Source organism: Cavia porcellus, unplaced genomic scaffold (assembly GCF_034190915.1).
Source record: "Cavia porcellus strain 051 isolate PalLab524CR breed Dunkin Hartley unplaced genomic scaffold, mCavPor4.1 scaffold_28, whole genome shotgun sequence".
In the NCBI taxonomy this organism is placed as follows: domain Eukaryota; kingdom Metazoa; phylum Chordata; class Mammalia; order Rodentia; family Caviidae; genus Cavia; species Cavia porcellus.
The window spans coordinates 51,516,117-51,534,074 of NW_026947511.1; the positions used below are offsets into that span (position 1 = coordinate 51,516,117).

Below are 17,958 nucleotides of genomic sequence, written 5' to 3' on the forward strand. Positions count from 1 at the left end.
CAGGTGAAGTGTCTCTGTTCTAACGTCAAGATCTTTGACCCATACTGATTTGATGTTAGTGCACGCTGAGGGACGGGTCTAGACTGAACCTTCTGCTTGCACACAGCCAGCTGTCCCAGCGCCATCTGTTAAAGAGGTGAGCTTTCCTCCAGCACAGGTTTGTGGCCCCTTTGTCAGGGGTCAGATGGCTGAATGTGCCTTGGGTTGTTTTTTCATCCTATATTTTTCTCCACTCATCCACAGTTTTGAGAGAGAGCATAGTTTACTTAACTTTTATTACAGTATATGGTTTAAATTTTTCTTTTTTATTAGTTATGGCTGTTGATTTTTTATTGTGCCTGATAATAGTAATCTTTATCATAGGTACACATGTAAAGTCAGCAGTAAACACAGGGTTGGTGCTGTGCAGAGACTCAAGCAACCACTAGGAGTCTTGGAATCTGCTCTGGAGAAGGGGAGACATACAGGTTTTGTGATGGTTTTTCTTAGTTTTGTTTTGTTTTTTGGAGACAAGGTCTTCTTTGTACTCCAGGCTGGCTTCAAACTCGCAACGATCATCTTGCCACAGCCTCCTGAGCCGTAGGATTACAGGTGTGCCACCACACCCGGGCAGACCTACAGATTTCCGGTTGTGTCTCAAACTCAGGCCTCAGAAAATAAGGTAATCTGAAAGTACGCAGACCTGGAAGCACGGATCTATCATGCGGGAAGGTAAAGCCTGGAGCTGTGCGTGGAACTGCAATGCCCTTTAGGCCTCTGCGTGTGTGCATGCAATAGCGCCCCCTCCTGGGCTCCCGGCCATGCCGGGCTGTTCCCGCGTCGCCCCCTCACCATTCAGCGGTGCTGTCTCCCTGGGAATCTCTGCGTGCTGAGGCACAGCCTGTCCAGGCTCACAGAACCCTGCGCCCCACTGAGTCTCCAGGACAGGCTCCCTGTGCCGCAGTGCTCCCCGGGCCGAGTTTCCTTCCGGGGAGTCCGGGGTGGAGGCAGTGAGGGATGGGGACGCAGCTCCGGAGAGGGATCCGGGCCGCAAGGAGGAGGCCGAGCCACGCGCTCCTCACAGCCTCTGCGCAGGATCCCGGGAGACCAAGTAACAGAGAGCGCCCAGTGCAGGAGAGGGTGGGGCGGCGTCCAAGGCCGCCAGGAGTGGCTGTCGGGACCTCAGACCCAGGGCGGCGTCATGGCGAAGACATTATTTCCCCGGGGGTTCCCTGTCTCCCCGGGTTTCACTTCTCTGCTAACTCGCGTTGGGTCCTTCGGCCTAGACACTAGTGACGCAACCGCGATTCTCACGCCCATTGGTTACGGGCTTCCAGAGCAGCCAATCACCGTCGCCGCGGTTCCGATTATGAAGTGAGGGCGTGCCGGAACTCAGGCCTCAACTCCGGCGCACCGCAGGGATGGCGCCCGGAACCCTCCTCCTGCTGCTGTCGGGGGTCCTGGTCCTGCCCGAGACGTGGGCGGGTGATGCGGGCGCAGGGAGGCGGGGAGCGGCGGGGCCGGCGCGGGAGGAGGTCGCGGTCTCACCGCCCCGCCCCGCAGGCTCGCACTCCCTGCGCTACTTCCACACCGCGGTGTCCCGGCCCGGACGCGGGGACTCGCGCTTCATCTCCGTGGGCTACGTGGACGACACGGAGTTTGTGCGCTTCGATAGCGACTCCGAGAGTCCCAGGATGGAGCCGCAGGCTCCGTGGATGGAGCGGGAGGGTCAGGAGTATTGGGACAGGAACACACAGAACGCCCAGGGCAACGCACATGCTTATCGAGTGAGCCTGCGGAACCTGCGCGGCTACTACAACCAGAGCGGGGACGGTGAGTGACCCCGGCCGGGTCAGAGGTCACGACCCCTGCCCACCCCCACGGAGGGTCGGAATGGTCCCGGGTGCCCACGTCAACCAAGGTTGACGTGGAGGCTGGGGGGGTCCATAGAGTCCCCGATCCCGGAAGCGCACAGGGCCAGCAACTAGGTTTCATTTTCAGTTTGGGAGAAAAATAATCGGGGGTGGGGGCGGGGCCGACGGCGGGGGCGGAGCTGTGAAGTGGGGCCCGACGGGAGCTTCCTCCGCGGGTACTCACAGTAGGGCTACGACAGGAAAGATTACATCGCCCTTGCCGAGGACCTGAGCTCCTGGGTGGCAGCGGACACTGCAGCTCAGATCACACAGCGCAAGTGGGTGGGGGCCCGTTTGGCAGAGCAACACGGGGCCTAAGTGGAGGGCACTTGCGTGGAGTGGCTACACAGACACCTGGAAAACGGGAAGGAGATGCTGCAGCGCGCAGGTACAGGCCCTGAGGGCCTCCCCATCTGTGCTCTGGCTGGACAGTTGTCTCTGGGGAGGAAAACGGGACCCTTCCCCACTACTGCTGCTCTCTCCTGTCCCGGGGACGAGCGCCCCTGGGATTGCACACTGATAGCACATCCCTCCCTTGAGTCTCCTTCTCTCAGGACAGGAAGAGTCTGTCCCTCATGGGAGGGGAAGATCCCTGAGATGCTGCTCACCCTGCCCTTCAGGAGGCTGTGAACCTGAGCTCCCTCAGGCTTGTGCTCTGCCCCACACCCAGGGTCTGTGGAGCTCTGACTTTGCTTATTCAGGCCTCTCAGTCTCCACCCACTCAGGGCAGAGGTCTCTTCCCTCCCCTAGAGACCTGGAGCTTCCTCCCCAGGGCCGACTCATCCCGAGTCTAGAGCTGTCTGAGAAATACATCATCCTGGATGCCTGTGTCCAGACTGGTGTCCTAGGTTTGCAGCTACCCCAACTACACTTGTCCTGTCTGTTCTCAGGATGGTCACAGGAGCGCTGCCTGGAGTGGCCCAGGAAGAATGCAAACAGCCTGAATTTTCTTCTCTTACCCTCAGACCCTCCTGAGACACACGTGACCCGCCACCCCATCTCCAAGGAACAGGTCACCCTGCAGTGCTGGGCGCTGGGCTTCTACCCTAAGGACATCTCCCTGATCTGGCAGCGGGATGGGCAGGAGCTGACCCAGGAGATGGAGCTGGTGGAGACCAGGCCTGATGGGAATGGAAACTTCTAGAAGTGGGTGGCTGTGATGGTGCCTTCTGGAGAGGAGCAGAATTATGTGTGCCATGTGCAGTATGAGGGGCTGCTTGAGCCCCGCACCCTGAGATGGGGTAAGGGGGGTGTTATGCCTTGTGTCTAGATGATGTCCCAAATCCTCATGTGCTCACAGGTGGGGTTTGTTCGAGATGGCTGGTTATGGGTGTGTGACCCTGGATGCAGGGTGTGATGCCTGGATCACTCTGCTGTTCTGGGTGTGGCTGAGTAGATTAGGGAAAACAGCAAATCCAGCCTGGGTGTGAGTGGGATCCACCGACAGCCTCACAGCCTGAATGCTGTGAGGAGGGGAAGCTGCCTGCTTGCTGCTTCCTGCCTGCCGTGCTGTGGGCTGTTTCTCCTCTGTGATGCTCCTGCCCGGCCTCCCTGCCCTGAAGTCTCCTGACTGTGGACTGAAACCTCTACAAACTGAGCTGAAATGAACCTTATCTGCTTTAACCTAAAGTTGTAGGGGTTTTTTTGGGCTCAGCAACAAGAAAGTGATTAAGACAGAGGGGAAGAGGCTCAGCTCTTGTCTTAGAAGGCAGGAGTCTTTCTGGAGACCCCCATCAGATCAGGCTTGAACCTGAGTCTTGGTCACTGCTAGGACACAATACCTGATGCTCAGAAATTAAAGGAGGAAGGGTTTATTTTGGCTCCCAGGTTTGTAGATATGTCTGTTAAAACTAAGCTTGTTGCCAGGCTGCAGTGCAGTGCAGACAGGAATCAGAGTGAGTAAGGAGGGGAGCTGAGGAAGGAGAGAAACCCTACCAAGCCACTCCCACAGTGGGCCCCTCTCCCCCAGACCCCACCTCCTAATAGCAAGTCAGCTCTGAGTCCCCCAGTGCAGTCAGCTTCCAAATGCCCACATTTGCATGAGGCTTTGGGGTCCACTTAGATACAAGCAGAGCCCCTCACCTCCTCTTTCCTTCTTTTCTCTCCCTTTCCTTCCCCTTCCCTCCCCAGAGTCTCCTCAGCCCTCCATCCCCATCCTGGGGGTCGTTGCTGCTGTGATTCTCCTTGTAGCTGTGCTCACTGGAGTGGCCTTTGTGATGTGGAGGAGGAGGAGAGCAGGTAGGGGTGGGGTCAGCGTCTTCCTGTTTCAGCCCCAGGGAGAAGTGCACTCTAACACACTGTGGAGCTCCCCATCACCACACATGTGCTTGCTTAGCCCAGAGCCCTGGACACTGAGCCTGTTGTGAAACAGGGAAAATGAGGGACAGATTGGTTGAGGTGATGGGGACCTTGATTCCCAGCAGGCAGGGTCAGAGAGGAAGGTCCCTGGTAAGACAGAGCTCCAGGAGGGCAGTTGGTGCAGGTCTTGGACATGTTCTTCCCTGGTGCTTGCTGATCCTTCCCTGGATCCCAATTCTGGACCCAGAACTGCATCCAAGTTCTGGAAACTTCCCTGGTGACTGGCAGGGCACTTGAGATTCCTGGGGAGAAGGACCATGAGGGGATGAGAATAAAAAAGAAGAGATGAGAGTTTGAGTCAGGGGGAGCCCTCTCCCTCCAAGTGGGAGGGAACTGCTCCCTCACTGTGAGGTGCTTACTTATACATTTGGCAACTTAATGTCACAAGACTACCCCCTGCCACTTACTCTAGTGACCCACTATTCAGATTGTCCTGGGGCTAGGTGTTGTCTAGGTTGAAGCAGCTTCTTCAAGGTGGGCTCCCAGGGTTCTCTTTGTTCTGGGGACAGCCAAACCCCAGCTCTTCATGTGTGATCATTTCCAACTTTACTGGCTCACTACACCCTGGACTCCAGGCCTGGGCAGTTCTTCCTGGCTGTCAAGGTCCAGCTTCCTCCCTGGCTTCTCACAGGACATTTGCTTCCCACAGGTGCAAATGGAGGGAGCTACACTCAGGCTGCCAGTAAGTATGGGGGCTGATTCCTGAGAGGCTTGGGGTTCTGTAGCAGGAGCCCTGGGATCCCCACCTCATGATCCCCCTTCCCCATGTCTGCTGGGCCTCTGACGATGTCACCTTACATTTTCCCCCCAGGAGGTGACAGTGCCCAGGGCTCTGATTCCTCTCTCATGGCTGGTAAGGGTGAGACCCCGGGGGGCCTAAAGTGGGAGAGATGGGCTGAGGCAGAGGGGACACAGCAGGGTCCCTGTCTGACTGTGAGCCCTGTGTGTGAGCAGCGGGCTCCTCTGTTAGTGTTTATCAGGACCTGGGTGCTGTGCCCGGTGTTTGTGTTCCCCCTGGGGAGCTGGTGCTCATGTGTAACTCGTCTCTGCTTTTTGCTTCTCTGTGCCCCCCGCTCCATCCCCTGCCTCCATCTCTAGATCCCCTCCTGTGTGCAGAGAGCCTCTCTCTCAGTGGGCTCCTCAGGATGGTGCCACCTGGAGCCGTGGCCCTGAATTTATAATCCTTCTGTCCCTATAGCATGAGATAGCTGCCCTGTGGATGACTGATCGACTCCATGCTTCTCCAGTCCACACTCTGTGACCCCAAGATCACCTGAGTCACCTATGCAAATGGCTTCTGAGTGTGTCCATGTTCCTGTGGGCATCGGGGAGGGCTGTGAGGAGAGCAGCCGGCCCTGGGCAGCAGGACTGCTGTCCCCACGCTGACCCGTGTTCCCTCCTGCTCAGCTCCTGTTCCAGCAGGCGTGGGCTGGGCGGCTCCAGCAGTGTCACGGTTCCTGGAACAGCAGCATGAGAACTGTCCCCAGGCCCTGGCTGGTGTAGCTCCATAGTGCAGTGGGCTGCTGGTCACCTTTCCAGGGGCCCTACCTGGACTGAAGTTCTGTGTGGACTCCAGCACAGCAAGGTCACTCACCTGGGCAGCGAGACAGGGATGCTGCACCCAGCAGGTTTCTCACAGCGATGAGATGGAGCGGAGTGCACACAGCTTCCCCCGGGGCCCATCTTACTTCTGATCCTGCCTTTATCTGAGTAACAGCCCCACAATAAATCCAGCAGCTTGCAAAGCAGGGTTTTATGTGTGGTTGTGCTGCAGCCTGCAGGTCATTTCTGCTCTTTTAGTAACAGGCGGGCCATCTGAGTCGTGCTGTGGATGTTTTTTTTTACGTCTCAGGAAATCCACATAGCACCTAGTGAATGTAAGACTGGGTATATACATTTTTTTTTAAAAATTTATGACAATACCGGTTGACCAGTTCATTAAGGAAGGCTTCCAGTATTTGAGGGCAGCACTAAATAGGCATCCTGAGAACCCTGCCTCACCTGTTTTTGTTGTGAGTTGAGTCTCCTGCAGGTGGGGACAGGAGAAGGCTGTGAGGGGCAGGGCAGGTCTCCTGTCTGTAGGAAGTCCCCAGCACACCCAGAACTGTGCTGACCCAGTGGAGCTGGGCATCTCTTACTCAAGCTGACACAGGCAGTGAATTGTACAGTTCTTTCTTTGGGAAGGACGAACAAACATACTTCCTTAAGCCATAGCAGTCTCCAGACACAAAGCCAAGTTCACAGTCACAGCTACCGGGTCACAGTCCTTGGACAGAAACGCATGCATTACCTCCCCAGAAGCCAGGGCAAGTTTTCTTCGGGTGATGCTTACCCCTAGAGTTTTATGACTCAGTGTTTTAACCGTATTTCCAAACCAGCATTAGGTCTACCAATGTCGTACTGCATAGCAAACGTATTGGGCAGAGCTGTTGAGGTGAAAATCCTCATTTCTGAGACATCATGTATTGATAACCACCTCCTTTAATTACCCACTGTGTTCCCGTGGCATCCATCACCATCTCTGCTAGTCCTGGTTCTTCTCCTTTTGGTTGTGGGCACTCTGTCACTGTGCCTGAACTGGGCTGTAGTTTTCCTCTGACTTGGTTTATTCGTGTGTTTATTTTGGTACTGAGAATAGAGCTCGGGGTCTTGTGCTGCCCGGGCAGCGCTGTGTCCCTGCACTCCATGCGCGGCCCCCTGACTTTGGTAACAGGGCACAGTGATACAGGTGGACGCCCTAAGCTGTCTCCTGCGCTCCCAAGTACTTTTTTCCCTCTACTCTGTTGTGGATTAATAGTCCAGTTTCCCCAGGACAGTCTGTGTCAATCAGCACTGCCAACACTGTGACCCTGTTTTTAGTTTGTTGAGACACAAGATGACCAGCGGAAAGTGTTCGCCTCAGAGGTATCACTGTCAGGCTGCCTGATCCAAGCCTTCCCACCCTGAGACCTTAGCTCAGCAAAACATAAAGTTCATGGAATTAGGAGGCAAAAATACTGCTAGTGGATCCCTAGGGGTAATGGTGAGTGGTGTCATTCCCGTTGCCGCCCTGATTTCTGCGGCCGTGATCCTGGGTGTGAGAGACACAGAGCCATGAAGAGGACAGTGGGTCCAGCATACACAGCGTATTGAGCAGTCCTGCTCTAGCCTTGCAAGCTGTTGTCAGTTTGCTGCAGATGTAACTGTGTCTTCACAAGGCCATTCTACATTTTTGTCAGTCCAGCTCCTGGGCTGTGAGGAGCATGTAAGACCAGTGAGTTCCATGAGCACGAGCCAGTTGCCTCATGTCTTTGACCATAAAGCGTGTTCCTGTTCAGAGGTGGTTTTGTTTGGAATGCCACGGTGGGTGTAGGTCCTCGGAGGGGAGTTTTTTGGCAGAAGTGTTACGTGTGGGCAAGGCAGATCCATACCTGGAATTCATGTCTGTGCCAGCGGGGACAAAGTGCTGTCCTCTCTGTGATGGAAGGGTCCAGTCCAACCAGCCTGCCAGCAGGTCGCAGGCTGATCGGGATGGAGCTGTCAGAAGTGGTAGCTTTCTGCTGCTGGTATGTTGGGCAATCCGTAGTTGCACAAGTCAGATCAGCCTGGTGAGGGGAGTCCCTGTTCCTCAGCCTACACAGGGCCTTCATCACGGCCACCACGGCCGCTTTGTTCATGAGCCCAGTGGGCAGTGATGGTAGCAGCAGAGCAAAATGCTGCCTGCCATCTGCAGGATGGGTCAGCCTACCCAGCTGGGCCACTTTTTGGTGAGTGTTTACATAGGATACAAATACCATTCCATGCATCGTCCCTATGGAGAGGGCTGTCCACCTCTCTCTTCCCAAATATCTTTGTGTCCAACTTTTCAGTTATGTTCCTTCCAAGGTCTCGGCCATCTGGCCAGAGCATTGGCTACAGCCCACGAATCAATACAGAGTCCCACACTGGGGCATTTCGCCTTCCAGGAAAAGCATACTTCTGTGTGCCCTGCCCAGTGTTCTGTGGGCTGTGAAGAATCTCCTTACCACCGTCCTTCAGGGATGTCCTGATGCCACAGCTGTCCAGTTGGTAGCTGCCCGATGTGCAGAACCATCCATAAGCCAGGCCCTGCCTCCTCCTCCTCTGCAGTCATACGGTGCATGGCAGGAGGCCAGAGGTGCATGCTGGGAGGCACAGAAGGCGATACGGCAGGACTAGGAGCCGTGTGCATCTGGGCATCTCCTTCATGTGATTCACCTGTGACCTCTGGCATGCTCTGGCCCTATTGTGCATGTGCCATTGCTGTTTTTTGCTCTCATTTGTATTTTGGGTCTCTACCTCTCTCTCTCTATGGTCTCACTCTATGCTTAGGGTGGACTTGAACTTTCTATGTGGCCCAGGTTGGACTCAAAGTCACAGTGATCCTCCTGCCTCAGGCTGGAGAATACAGGCATGTGCCACCATGGCTGGTGGGTTTCTCATTTTTAAATACTGTAAATGTCACTAAGCTTAAATGAAAAGGAAGTCAGTGAAGTGGAAATTAATGAAGAAAATTTGGAAGTTTTAGGGAGATCATACTGTGTGGAACTAACAATTCCTACATCTGAACAAGAGAAAGGGAAATGAAATTTACCTGGAAGCTGGGCGGGGCAGAGTGTTTCACACGTAATCTCACACCTTCTTAACAGTAATACATTCAGGATGTATTTTCTCACTCATCATTTATGAGGAGAAAGTGGAGAGTCAGAAAGGTTAATTAATAGGCTCAGCTCACACAGCCTGTGCCCCGCTCACCAGGACCCCAGGCTGGCTTCCTTTGGTTTCTGTTCTGTGCACCTTTCCCTCCATGATGCCGCCTGTGCAGCCCTGCAGCCCAGGTGAGAGCTGCACCAGCACAGCAGCCTGGGGATGGGCGTCCAGAGGAGGGGCAGCTCCTGTCCGTGGTCAGCACACTGTTCCTTCCATCCAGAAAGACACTGGAGGGAGCAGCACTGCTGGGTGACAGAAGTTACAGAAAGGAGGGACAGGCAGGGATGGGAGCCGTCTCCATGTGAGCAGGGATTGAGCCAGGTCGGAGCCTGAGCTACGCTCCAGAGCCAAGCAGGGAGCCTCGACTCTGTCTCAGGCTGATGGAGGAGAATGTACAGAGTGCGGCACCAATGGAAAGAAGCTGAATGAGAAACCGGGAGGGAGATTACAGGAGGACATTGTGAGACAGGGGACTGAGCAGGAAATTCAGGGGGAATGGGCGTCACAGTGACACCTCCCTGAGAAGCTGTGGCCTCAGAAGCTGTGACCATCTCCACAGAGTGGCCTGTCCAGGTCCTGGCGCTACCAAGTTGCCCACTGCCCCACTGAAGGTCGAAGGTATGTGGATGGTCCCTCCCCTCTCCCCCCTTCCCCTCCGCTCCTTTCCTCACCTCTCCTCTCCTGTCTTCTCCTGTCCTCTCCATTCTTTTAAGAAATCACAGTCCAAAAGTGAAGCTACAGAAAGCCATTCTTGCTGGCAAGTGTTAAAACCTGAAGGGGGTCATGACCGAAAATCATTGGGTGTTACTTGAGGGTAAATGGAGTGTTAAAGACTAGAAAGGTCAGCAAGGGGCAGATGTGGATGCAGATTCAGGGCTCCTTACCTCTCCTGCTGTGTGGTTCCCACTAAGCCACAAGCACAAGCAAAGGCTGAGAGCCCCGGGAGAGGCCTTCATTGCTGCCTGCCTCTGTGGCTCACAGGAAATGCAGGCTCGGAGGGGCCGGACAGTGAGGTCACAGGAAGCACGAGGTCTGCTGTCTCAGATGGTTCTGTCACGCAACTATGTGCAGGTACCTGACCAAAAGGAGTTAAGACATGGAGAACGGTAACGTTTTAAGACGTGGAGGTCCAGTTTCAGAGGGTTTCTGTGGTCTCTGGACAGAGTGAGCTTACGTGGGAAACCATGGCCCCAAAGCTTAGAAGCACTGGTGAATGTCAAAGCCCAAGGGCACGGGCCACTAAAAGTCTCCAAGTTTGTCCCAGCCCTGCAGAAGGCTCACTCTCCCCTCACCACATCTCAGAACTACATCACTAAAGCCTATTTACTAGTGTTCGTTTTATCTAAGAAGCATGTCACAGTTTTCCTCTGCCTTCCCACAGAAAGTTACAAGGCAGACTGAAAGACAAAAACGGCAATCAAAAATAGTTAAGGAGACAGAACCAGCACCAGAGCCAGACTGAAATACGACACCGCACACTCAGAAATAAAACACCTGTGAGTGACGTGCACTTACAATTTAAAAATGAAGCTTCAGTGAATTAAAAATGAATTCATTAAAAATGAAGCCCCAGTGTGGAGATGCTCAGAGAGGGCGCCTGGACATGTGTGTGCAGCCTGAGGGCACCAGCGCTCACGGTGGCAGCTGAAGGATTGTGGAGGGAGGGCCCATGTGGAGGTGGAGGAGGAGGGGCCCATGCCCTTTGAAGGGGCGCCTGGCACCCAGCTCCCTCCTCCGCTCTGGCCTTTTCCTTACTCTGCCTCCTGGGCACCGTGAGGTCAGCAGCTCTCTCCACCATGATGTTTCTGCATCGCTGACCACTGACTGAGACGTCACGCTGTTAAGTGGAGTAAACTTCCCTCCTTTAAATGGTTTATGGCAGGTATCCTGTCCCGGGATGGAAGCTCACGCCTGGTAAATAAGCCTGCTAATGGAAAATAATCACCACACACAAACAGGTGGGCCGTGTGAGCGCTGAGACGGGAACTGTGCGAAAGAGTGAACAGAAATGTTGGGACTGAACCTCACTGTGACACCAACAAGAAACAGCGCCCTGGGGGGGCTCTGGAGAGAGGGCACAGCTGGGACAGGAACCCTGGAGCCTGCGGACCTTTCATAGAATTACATTAGAACAAAAAGCAAAGTGATTGAAGAAAAGGGGGACCAATTATCCAAGAATTATGGGGCAGCCACAAAAGACGTAACACAGAAAGACAACGTTAGAGGTAAGAGAATAAAACCAACCGAGGCCGTGCCTGGAATCCCAGCACGCTGTGAGGTGGAGGCAGGAGGATCTCAAGTTCGCATCCAGCATGAGCAATTTAACAGGAGGAGGAGCCTCCTGAAAATAATACATATGAGGTGGGGGGAGGGCCACGGTAGGTACGTGGCCCAGTGCAAAGGCCCTGGGTTCCATCTACAATTTTTAAATTTACAGTGAGTCAGCAGACGTGGTCACCTGCCTGTGACCCCAGTAACTGGGAGAATGAGGCAGGAAGAAATCGAGTTCAGGCCAGCAGGGGCTCCAGGGATCTCATAGTTTTTTTTACCTGGGATACATTTTTGTTGTGATTCTTTTTCTCTGCTCATCTACCCCTCTCCCTGCCCTTAGCTCTGGTGTGCAAACACAGATTGGTGGATTTACAAACAGAGTCTAATTTACATCTTTATTTGGTAGGAAAATAGACCTGTTAAGTCCAGGGTCTTAATTAGTTTTCTTACTGCTGAGATGAAATACCGACACCCAAAGGTAAAGGAGGAAAGGTTTATTTAGCTCACAGTTTATAGAGGTTTCAGGCCTTAGTTGGTGGCTTCACAACATACAGAGGGGCATCTCAGAGGTGAAACTGTTCACGGAGGGCAGACCACAGGAAAACACAAAGGAACGACCACGGCTCTTCCTGTCCCTTATACCCTGTCCAGGCTGCTTAGGGCGGGCAGCATCACTCCCTTAATCCTGGCGTCCTTGAGTCCAGCACTCCACCAGGAATCAGTCCAAGTGTCACAGTCTAGAGTTGGCCACCTCTGAAGAAGCCCTACCAAGGACTGCATGAGGCTTTGGGGGACTTCTAGACACAGCCATGGCACCGGGACCCCCTTTTCTCTCAGACACGTGCTCCAGGGGACTGCTGTGGGAGGAGGGCACCGAGTGAGCAAAGCCCAGGCAGCGCTGAGCCCAGCTGGGAGGACGCGGTGCTGCAGCAGCCACAGAGCAGTGTGGAGCCCGAGACTCGAGTCGTGAGGACTCTGCAGCAGGAGCTGGGGACACGGACCACACACTGCCCGGACAGGCATCTGCTTACTGCTCTTGTGTACTTTGTGGATCACCGTGTTTATAAACTGAACCTTTGTGACACCTTCCCTTTGGAGAAGGGCCATCAGGGCCATTTTTCCAGTGCCACGTGCACATTTCATGACTCTCACTCTGTGGTGATCCTGGACATATTCCAACCGAATTTCTTTCCCAAATGCTCCACTGCAGCAGAGGCAGTCCTCATCACAGGAGAAGTGCACTATGGTGCTTGCTCCGCCTTGGACTGCCTCACCTCTTCCTGTCACCAGGTCAGCCCGGGAGGGTCACTTGAGATCCGGGCAGCCTGAAGACACAGAGTCACTGTCTCGGGCACTGCCGCCCACTCTCACAGTAGCCTCGTAGTTGTGCGTGTTTACACACTGTGCACATCAGGGGCCTCAGGCCAGGGTCAGCCTGGGTGCCATCAGCCATGCACATGGCCAAACTGACCTTGATTATGTCAGTTGCTCACACTGAGCAACTGAGAAGTGCCTGTGCCTAAATCTGGTTGGCTTAGAGCTAACGTTCTCAGGAGATCGCCTGCTACATGGCCTGAGCCCCAGCGTAACCATCTCAGCTCCATTCCCCCTACAGTCCACTGCCTTGCAGGCTGCGGGGTGAGATTTCTCAGAGGGTGTGGTGACTGCAGGCCGATTCTTGTGTCCACTCGTCACAGCAGCAACAGCAGGAGAACCCTGCTCTCGTACAGATGTGTGCACAGCGCCCGACTTCAAAGTAGTCACCCCGAGTACAAGACAGGCATGAAAATTCTCCACACAGTATTCGGTGTATGGTCAGAAGAATTAAAAGCAGGATCTCGAGTAGATAATAATATATTCGTATTCATTAGCAGTATTCACAGCAGCCACGAGGGTGAGAGCCAAGAGCCCATCCATGCAGGGGCAGAGGAAGCCCATGTGCTGCATGTACACGCAATGGGAGGTTACTAAATCTAAAAAAAGAGGGTTCCAGAAACATGCCACAGCGAGAGGGAAGCCTGAGGACATTTTCTTAAGGAATAATGAAGTCAAGAAAGCGCAAGTACTGTGTAATTCCATTTATAGGAGGAATCTAAACTAGCCAAACTCACAGGAAGTGTATGTGTCAGGAAGAGAGGAAATGAGAGATTGTACTGTGCCTTATGGTATGCGTTTTACAAGATGGAAAGTCCTGAAAATTGCTTGCACAGCAATGTAAATTCACACAAAAGTGGTAAAGGTGGCAAAGTCCATGCCACGTGACACTACCAGAATTTCTAAAAATTTAAACATATTGAGATCTTGAATCTCAGAATTATATTTCACAGTGGACAAAATCACGTGATTTAGCTCCGTGTCATAGCCTGTGTCTAGATGTCCCCCAAAGCCTCGTGTGGTCATGGGTGGGGCTTTTTCAGAGCAGCTGGATCTAGAGTGTGTGACTGATTCATGGCGCAGTGCTGGGCTCAAGGGCACTAGGACTACAGGTGTGGTGCTGCCCGCCCTGAGCAGCCTGGAAGAGACAAAAGGAGCAGAGCGGTGCCCGTGAGGCCCTGGTGGCTCTGCTGCCTGTGGGTGCCCCACGGCCACGTCACCCTGCCTGGGAGCCGCTCCATTATTATGGACTGAATCCTCTATAAACTGTGACCTAAATAAATTTATTGTCCCTTGTTTGTGGGTGTTGGGTGGTTTTTTTTAACAATGAGAAAAGTAACTAAGACAGTCCAGGAGTTTCAGGTTTCGTTAAAGTATAGAAAACATGGCCATGCTCTGTCTAGGGAAGCCCAGCGACTCCCTTCAGACCGACCGTGCCGCATGCTGCCTGCACTGGTTCCTGTCTCACCTGCATTTCATGGTGACCTCGAACCTTTAAAACCAGCGTTAAGAGAGTGTGTCCTGGAAAGGGGTGGTGTCAGGCTGCTTATCTTATTATTTTCATTCATTTTAAGACAGCCGTTGAAGGGTCTGGATATAACACAGGTGAGTGTCTGGGGAAAACAGGACCCTGCTTTGTGCTCAGAGCAAACTGTGTTCTCCAGGACTGCAGTTTCCCCCACAGCTCTTTCACCATGGATCCTCTTTAAATAGGAAGGTCTTTGCCACAGCTAACCTAACTCCTGTCTCCTGTCTCCTCACATCTCAAAACCATGGACTTTTGGGCAAAGACGTCCCCAGCTGCAGGATCACAGCTCCCATCTTTTTCCCCCGGGTCTTTCCACATTGCCTGTACCCATACATTTCTCTCCTGTTCTCCCCACTTTTTACATGTGGGAGCCCGAGGCTGAGGCATCCTCTATCCAGGTCCCCAGAGGCAGCCACTCTCAGGAGGCTGCCCAGCCTGTGGGTGAATCCCCTGTGCTGGACAGGGCCACCTCCTCAGCCCCTGTCCCCACAGTGAGGACCGTCCTGAATCCTCAGACAGCGAATGGCCCCCTCTCAGGGTCTCCAAACAGGAAGAGTAGGATATCCAGGGCTTGTGGGTGAGCAAATCCCAGCATGGGCAGCAATGTGACCTGAGTCTGGTGTGCTGGGCAGTGAGGGCTTCCCCTGGGCCAAGTGTCCTGGACATGATTATGGATGGAACATGGTGGGGAAAAGAGGAGGAGGAGGAGGAGGAGGAGGAGTAGGAAGCCGTGACATACAGAGGTGAGACCGGAAGAGTAGGTGTCACCGAGTGGGGCCGTGTCCCTGCACACAGAGCTGAGGGTGAGGAGCTGGAGGAAGAGCCCTCTCAGGAAGGAGAAATGTGGTCCACGTGCTGCTGGGTGGGGCAGGAGGCTCCGTGGTGAGCAGAGGGCTTCTCCGCTAGCCCCTGAGGAGGCTTCTGGACTCCACGCTGTGGTCAGTGAGTGTCTGTGTCTCTTGATCCCATCCTGCTGTCCACAGATCGGCAGTGCCGTGGGTTATGATGGAGGGAAGGCGACCTCACCACTGCCGGAGCTGAGTTACCTGTGAGTCCTCCTCTTCCTCCCTGGGAGACTCTCCCCTCTCCTGTGGCTTCACTGCGTGGGACACAGAGAACACTGAGACCTGGAGGAAAACCTTGTGGGCACCGAGCTCGGGTCCTCATCTGTCCCCTGTTCCTCCCCTCGCTCCCACCTCCCACCTGGCTGGGCTGCCTTAGCTGCCTGGGGCAACGGGGTGGACGCAGGAGTCTCTGTCTCCCTGCTTTGTCTCTAAAAGGAAAATCCTGATTCTCTTTATCTACAGTGCCAAGATTGTACTGTCTTTAAAGTATTTATTAAAATATATGTGTGTTCATTATTTCCTTGTAATGTCTGTGATTTGATCTGTATTGAAGACAAACATGTGGTAAGATGCCCGTGTTGTGGGATTGCAGCCGTGGCCACCGTGGTGGGTGGTGACAGTGTCCATGTGGCCTCCTTCAAGCCTTTCCCGCCTCAGAGTTGCTTCTGCCGCACTTGGAGAAGCCAGAATCTGTAAACATTTTGATGACAACCACACCTGAGGGAGCATTTCATCCTTATGCATCCTGAGACTCTAGGTATTGGGGAGAGCTGGTATGTTTTGTTTGTTTTTGAGACAGGGCCTCACCAAGTAGACCAGGCCATCATACTCATCACTGTCCTCCTGGCTCAGCCCCGAGTGCTGGGATACAGGTGTGCACCACCACACCCGACACGCTTTATTTCAACTTTGTTCCCACACCTTTTACAAGAGGTGAGGGAGCCCCATGAAGCCCGAAGCACAAGCTGGTGAAAGTCTAGGCCAGCAGATTTTGAGATACAGAAATACATCTTTACCTTGTAGTTAGCACAACACAAGTCCCTGACTTCCAAATGAGCTCTGTTCCGGAAAAGTGCTCCTAAGCCAGGTTTGTTCCTGAGTCTCACAACCCAGTCTCTCCCATCTCTCTCATCTCTGACATTCGCAGAAGCCTGCAGGAGCCAGGGAAGAAGCTGAACCATATCTCAGCCACTGACAATCTGTACACTGACCTCTGGTCATTCCTGACACACACAGTTGATCCCAGGTTTTCTTTTAGTTGGAGACATAGAGTCTGTTCATGTTACTGTGCATTACTGGGGATAAATAGGTGACCAACAGTGACCACAGAGTCACCGTTGTGTGTGTTTTTGTGGTGCTGAGGACCAAATGCAAGGCCTTTGCATGTGAGGCAAATGCTCAACCACTGAGCTGCGTCTCCCCAGAAGCCCTGTTTTAAGGACTGTGGCGTGGTGCCCGAGCCCACGCAGGTTTTCCTCACACCAGCGCTCTAGCTGAGCTGTGCAGCTTGACCATGCTGACTGGTGATGAGCTGACCTCTGGAAGCCCACACACACACCTCAGTGACTCCTTCCACAGCCAGGTTCCTGGTCTCAGCAGGCCTCGCTTGGCTTTTGTCTAGAGAGTCAGCGAGTAAATGCAAGGACAGCAGGACGTGGTCAGACTCATTAAGCTGCTTTCTCCTTTCACTGCTGAGTACTGTAGTGTGTGTCAGCTTTGCATCACTGTGACACAAAGGCTGACATGAACACTGACTGGGAGGAGAGGTGGGGTTTGACTCCCACTCTCTAGGTGAGGTCTGGGCTTCTGGGGGTTTTCCCTCCACCGTTTTGGGTCTGGGGAGGCAGAGCATCACGGCCAGGGTGGGGAGCAGAGCTATGTCCCTGTGGGGAGCCAAAGGCAGAGTCCGGCATCCCATCCAGGGCAGGCCAGGGCCTTCTGTGGGCTCAGCCCTGAAGGCTCCACACATAGCTGGATAGCATCACGGGCTGTGACCACGCCTGAAACACAGCAGCCTTTGTGAGAGCGGGGACATCCCACATCTAAGCTGGATGTGTACCTTTAAACATAAGGACTCAGGCTGGGCATGGCAGTGCACACCTGTAATCCCAGCACTCGGGAGGCTGAGGCAGGAGGATTGGCTTGAGTTAGACACCAGCCTGGGGCACAGAGACCTTGTCTCAAAAATCCTAAATAAATAAATAGACTCAAAATAACTACAAGGCCATTTTCACATCCGAAATAATTCACAGTAGTCCATAATATTAAATACCAGTTACTGTTCAAATTTCCAGCAGTAAACAGATTCTTAAAAACTGCCTTTAATAATTCTTAAGAAAAAAAAATAGAACTCTAAGTACAGAACAGGATCCTGCTAGGTTAGGCGTTTGCTGTGACAGGAGTCGGCTCTGCCAGGAATCATAGGAGCTGCCTCTGTGCCAGTGGTCCGATCCTCCTGTGTTGCTGTGAAGAGGGCTTACTGTGTACAAAGCCTTAGATCTGATTCCTGGTCAAGTGCATGGAGAATAAATATGAATGAATCTGTTTGTTTTATTGTATTAATAATTAAACGCATTACATTCCTGCTTTGTACGTGCGTATATAATCCAGGGCGGAGCACAGGGCTGGGGATGGACACCTCCCCCCCAGGCTCTCACGGAGCATGCGCGGGCCCAGGCTCCTCCCCAGCGCCCTGCAGGGGGAGCAGCAGGGAGCAGGAGCAGCTGCGGACCGAGGCGTTCCCCGCGGGGCCTGAAGGGGGCGCCCGTGTGCTCTGCTGGTGGCTCTGCGGGGTCTTGAAAACACCAGGTATATAAAGACCCCCCCCGGAGCCACCAGCAGAGTACCAGGGCGCCCCGGTGTTAAAGCCCCAGGCTTCGGGGCTGGGGATTTAGCTCAGAGGCATAAGCGCCTGCTTTGCAAGCAGGCAGTCGTGAGTTCAATCCCTAGTACCATAAAAAGGAAAAAGCCAAAAAAAAAAAAA

The 17,958-nt window shown here is 53.6% G+C and overlaps 1 pseudogene; it reads left to right on the forward strand.

Moving 5' to 3' along the window:
• The first annotated feature begins 378 nt into the window (after positions 1-378).
• Positions 379-5,995, forward strand: LOC100733617 (class I histocompatibility antigen, Gogo-OKO alpha chain-like; annotated as a pseudogene).
• Positions 5,996-17,958: the final 11,963 nt, after the last annotated feature.